This window comes from Protopterus annectens, chromosome 10.part0, assembly GCF_019279795.1.
Source record: "Protopterus annectens isolate FY-2018-M chromosome 10.part0, PAN1.0, whole genome shotgun sequence".
NCBI lineage: Eukaryota > Metazoa > Chordata > Ceratodontiformes > Protopteridae > Protopterus > Protopterus annectens.
The window spans coordinates 974582028-974588027 of record NC_056744.1 but is presented as its reverse complement, the minus strand read 5'-3'; positions in this window follow the sequence as shown (position 1 = coordinate 974588027).

Sequence of the window (6000 nt, the reverse complement as noted above, 5' to 3'; positions counted from 1 at the left end):
TCTGCAGCTGGGCCTGAAGGAACCTACACATCATCCGGTGCGGCCCGCCGCTTGTGATGTCTCTCTTTTTTCCTCTCCCGCCTTGCTTCCCTCTCCTCCTGGCCTGAGTTGGGAGGATGAGTCACGGCCAGGGCAGCAGGGATGGAAGGAGGCACTGCTGCGGCAGGTGCCACGGAGGGAGAGGAGGACGAAGTAGAGTCCGGAGGGCAAAAGTCCCGCCAGAATCAACTTCGACCTCCTGTCCTTTAGGGTCCTGGGGTTGAAGGCTGCACAAATAGTGCAGCCTGAGGAAAAGTGGTCAACCCCCAGGCAGACAACACATTGTGTGTGACCGTCAGCTGGGGATAGCTTATGGCCACACTCGGTGCATTTAGAGACGAAGGTTTTTGGGGCCTCAGACATAGTCTGATTAAAAAAGCGCAAGGCCCAACACACACGCCTTCACAGACATGGGGACGAAATTAAACTACACTAAAGAGAAGTTAAATTCTATAACTAAAAATTCTAACTAGGGAGCAACACACACAACAGCAATTTAGCTACAAGAAAAAAAGGGTAGATAGTAAGGATTTTTTTCTCACTAAACGACTAACTCCCACGCCTGGAACACGTTCTAAGCTGCTGATTCAACCGTGGCAAACGAGATCTGAGGTTAGAGAGGGATGGCAGGGGATTAAGGGTAAGGGGTAGGAGCTTGGATCTTAGCTGTTTAAAGCTGCCGGCTCGGATCCGATATGGACCCGATACCCACAGGTTGATGAACAAATGAAGTTAACTATTTCAGATACACTGGTAACTGAATGCACTGACTTAGATTCTGTAGCTACTTTTGGCATGAATGAAGGATTAGTACAGACAGAAACCCTATACTTGAGAAAAATATAAGGAGGCTTGGACGAAAGTGCCTGAAATTCTGAAACTCTTTGCTGAGGTAACAGCGATGAGTACAGCAGACTTCCAGGATAAATATTTCAAGTCATAATCATTAGCCAGTTCAAAGGGTCTGGGTAAAACCTTGCAAGATGACAGCCAGATCCCACAGGGGAGTTGGGTCTTTGATCGGAGGTCTAAGAAGAAAAAATAACTTTCAAAAGATTTTACATAACCTGGCTGAAGCCATAGATCCCGAAGGTAGTCCCGAATGAAAATTGGATATGGCCTCTAAATGGAGCTTAATGGTCGCAAAACTAGAACCTTCTTTAAATAAAGACTCCACGGAAAGGACTGAGGAAACGGGTGCTGAAAAGGGATCAAAAGAAATTCTTTTCCACTTGCTTTTATATATTTTCTTGGTGGAAGCTTTCTGGAAAACCTAAATGACAGCTTTGACTGGCGAGGAAAACCTGGACCCTCTGGCAATCATGGGAACTGGAGAAACCATGCGGTTAAACTTGAGTGAGGGGAGATCCCAGTGTAGTCCTAACGTGGTGTGATAGAGGAGGTCCGGTTTGGGTATCCATGGAGGATATCTCAGGTGAGATCAGAGGAAAGGGAACCAAATCTGATGAGGCCAAAAGAGGGCAATGAGGATTGCAGTACTCTTCAACCATTTGGCTTTCTGAAGAAATTTTTTGGATAAACGGAAGAGAAGGGTAAGCATAAAGAAGTCCAGGAGGCCAATTGTGAACTAGAGCATCCCTTGGGGAACTCCCTGAAGGAGGGATCAGAGCGAAATAACTATTGCACTTGTTGTCACGGGATGCAAAGAGATCACAACAGGGATGACCTCAACAGTAGAATCTCTCATTCACTACAGAATGACTGAGGGACCACTCATGAGGCATTAGAGTGGACCTGCTGAGCCCGTCTGCCAATACGCTGGATTTCCCCAATACATGTGCTGCAAGTAGAAAGTGGTGTGAAATCACAAAGCATAATAACAATACATACAATGGGAACAGATGCATTATGTTAGGAAATTGAGTGTCTCAGTGCTGAAGCACTGACTTTGCCTGATTACATCTGAGGACCCATGTGTCTTATTGGACAGACATGAATGAAAGGCTCTATCATTATGGTAAGTACAGAACTTTCATTTAACTAACTTTAAGCCCTTGTGGCTGGTATTGTTTATTACAAGTGTATTTATGCGCTGTTGCTTAGCTGAACCACTATTTACACCAAGGAGTAACAAACAGTAGGGTCTCGTTTTTTAGACTCCTTTGGCCAACTACCTATAAAAGAGAGTTCAGTTTGCAAGAAAGAGCAAGACAGATTTTCCTCAGCATGGTGGCAGTAATTCATCAGTCTTCCCTAGATATTGCATGCATGTGAAAAGTAATACTTTGTGTAAAAGGCAGTCACCATGGATAGAGTGGTGCTGGGAGACCTTGGTTCATGGAGAAGAGTGGTCTAGCTCTGTATGTGAACATTGTGCATTCAGATTTGGGTGTGATGGTTAAGACCCATAATCAGAACAGTTGCAGATATTCCCTCCTTGCTTTTGATGCCAAGGTTGTGTTTTGTGGATTGTTTATTGAACCAGACTGAGTAACAGCATCTACATCACATCTGGTGACAGGGCTCCCACCAGTTCTTTTACACTTACCATAATGCTAGTTCCTTCTTGCCCCTGTTCATCCATCTTGGCATCCCACCCTACTTTCCATGTTCCAAATTGTCACAATTCCTGTTTTTTCTTCTCTGGGATCATGAAGGACACTATCTGGAGTCTTTTCATGTTGCTATTCTATTGCTCTACAGTTATTCCTTTTAATGGGGCTCCCTTTCCAGAGTGTTCCCATCTGTTTCTTAAGCTCAGTCTGAGGAGTGCTATTAGCACAGTGCTGCAAATTAAAAGAGAGAGGTGCTTGAGTACTGGAAAAACTCTGAAAATATTGTCAGTTCAGATCTGACTTAAGGTGGGTAACCCAGCTGTCAGGATAGACTGAGATGGATAACAAGGATCTAGCGTTATGGTAAGTGCATAACTTTTGATCTGATGTCAGTTTTCATTCATTCCTGAACCACTGGGTCCAGATCTGATCATCAGATCCAACTCAGCCATTACTATAGCTCATGGCCACCTAAATGTTCTTGAGATCCTCCCTACCCATAATGCACCAACCAGTAACATACCTCGTTCTCATTTGCCACTTTCACGAAATAGACGTGGTTATCTCAGCTGTCAAGCATTTTTTTTTGAGACAAGTGATTTTTTTTCTCCCTGTTTTTTTCCGCTGGCTACTTTTATTCTTACACATAGTGTATCCTTTATATATTATATAACATTGCTGGTGTTTTCCTATAATTTCTTTTTTCCCATCTTATCCTTTTACCTTTTCTCACTACACTTTCGGCGTATCCTTGCGAACCATTGTTGGTACTGTTTTCCTCCATTTCACTTAGCACCTCTTTAACCAAAAAAAAAAAAATAGATAAATTCTTTATTTCTCCTTTTTCTTATCTACTTTAAAAGATGTCTGAAAAGGCCCTTCGGGGTTTAAGAAGTGTGGTCATAAGCTTGCGCTCTCTGATGCACATGAACTGTGTGTGTATTGTCTAGGCCATGATAGATTGATGTCCTTCTAGTCATCTGTTGCAATATTTCCCCACCATAGGTGACCCGATGTTGGCCAGTATACAAAAGACTTTACTACTGTAGAGTGCATGATACGTCGCATGTAGGCTGTGATTGGACATAGGCCATAAAAGTGATGTATGTGCGCAGCATCCTCAGAAACTCTGCTGCCAGATCCAAATGCCAGATTCCAACATACACTTAGTCATTTGCAGTTCTTCAAATTTCAGATAAATGCCCCTTTGAGGAATTTTTTTACTTTTGCTACGGTCTTTGGCTAGGGTTCATGGCATCCATGAGGGGCAAGTGCCAGTATGGATGACAAATTCCACATAAGGATAGCCACCTCCAGTGCCTGTTCTGCCTAGGCCCAAACCACAACCACAGAAACTGTTCTATTTGTCAGGAGTTTGTCCCAAAAACTTTAATATTAGAGTACGTTATCCTCTTTACCTATCAACCTTGAGAATCAGCACTTAAAGCTGCTAGTAAAAAGTGCTGTGAAAGGATCCTCGGTGCCCGGAACAGAATTGGTTTTGAAGCAGAATTGATCTTGAAGCAAAGGCCTCAACCTTCTGCAGCTCCTCTGGATACTGACATGTCTGTTGAAGTGGAGGACAGCCCGGAGACAGGCCCAGTTCACAGCTCAAATCTTCAGGCAGAACCTGACGTCCAGGACACTGTGGACCGGAGCATTAGCAGATCCGCAGAGGCCAAGCAGGCTTTTGTTTCGGATGTCAGAGGGGAACTACAGCTCATGATTATGGAAGGCCTTAAGGGGAGCTCACATATCCTTGTTAGGGAAGAGATGGATTCTGACCTGATCGATTGTACGCCTATTTCGGGTCTTCCTAACATACGTAAAGCAGGCCTGCATAGGAAAAAAACAAAACAAACATTTGTCTCCACCAAAAGAACCTGCTAGTGACTGGCAGCAATTCACTCAGGGCCTTTTCAATGCCCTTGTCACATAAGCCTCCACCAGGTTTTACTGCCCACCTAGTTCTGTGTGTGTGTGTGTGTGTGTGTGTGTCTCTCTCTCTCTCTCTCTACTTAAAAGAACTAAGGAAAAGGAAAAATCTGAAGAAGAGGCAGCTTCTGAGGATGAATCACTGGCTTACTCTTTTTAGATTCCCCCCCCCCCCGGATTATGCCTCCCCAGAAGAGGAATCGAATGGTGCAGACTCACCAATGGAAGACCTGTCCTTTGGGCAGACCCTAGCTAAGATGAGAGACCACATAAAGTGGGATAGCACCCAAGTGTCTGAAGTATAAAAATGATACTATGACCTGTTACAGGTCAAATCACCTAGCCCATCAGCTGCCCCTCCTGTCTTGCCTGGCATTTTTGATGCTTTTGCCTCTGCTTCACAGGCACCAGATTCCCAAACACCAGTCCCCAAAAAGGCAGACCACTTCTACAAGGTCCTTCTGTAGACCCTTCTATAATTTCTGTGGCTTCTGACAAGCCATCAAAATTGCTGCCCTCCACTACCCTCTATCCATCTGATAAGTATAGCAGGATCCTGGATAGACTTGACAAAAAAGTATAGACTTCTGAGACTCTAGCATTCAGGGCCATAAATTACCAAACACATATGACCAAATTCGCTTTAGAAGTTATGTCCCAACTTTCACAGGTAATTGCAGGCTTCCCTGACTCAGAAAATAAAACCTTGGCTACTGCTTTGCTTGGTGGTGCTTCTGAAGTAGTATGTCATTCCATAAAATGCAGCTGTGATACTGCAGAGGCTTCTGCCAGAGCTGCTGCCTCTGAATCAGTGATAACATTTTCTTGGCTAAAATTTCGCCCCTTATCTGAGGACATAAAAGCTAAACTTATGAATGCTCCTCTGGGCAATTCTGCCTTGTTTGGATCTGCAGCTGCTAACCTGTTTAAATCATTGTAGGAAGAAGGTAAGGGACTGCAGGAATTGCATATTTTTGTTTTCCCCAGTACCCAAGTTCCAAAGAAATTACCCTGCAAAGCCTGTTTTTGTTCACATCACACAAACCAGAGCAAAAATAGGGACAGGTGACCACAGCAGCCTAGGGGCCCCACTGGCAGCTCCACCACCTAAGCATCCCTTTCCAGACAAGCCATCCTTTTTTTTGACTGTTTTCCCCGTCCCACTTCCCCAGTGCCTTCCCTTTTCCCTGCTAGCCTGGGAAAGCATAACCCAAGATGCTTGGGTGCTCTCAGTTGTTCAAAAAGGGTACTTCATGGTGTGGGATCAAGTACCCTCCTTCAGGGACATCCCTCAACCTCCCATGGAAAAACTTGTCTTTTTTTCCAGAGATTCTGTTGGAATTATTGAACAGAGACCATCCAGATTGTCCCCCAAAACCAAATAGGCAAAAGATTTTATTCCAGGTTGTTCCTGGTGGCCAGGAAGGAAGGTCCCTGGAGACCCGTCCTTTACCTGTTCCATGTTAATACCTTCCTAAGAGTACCCACTTTCCACATGCTGACCCTCCAG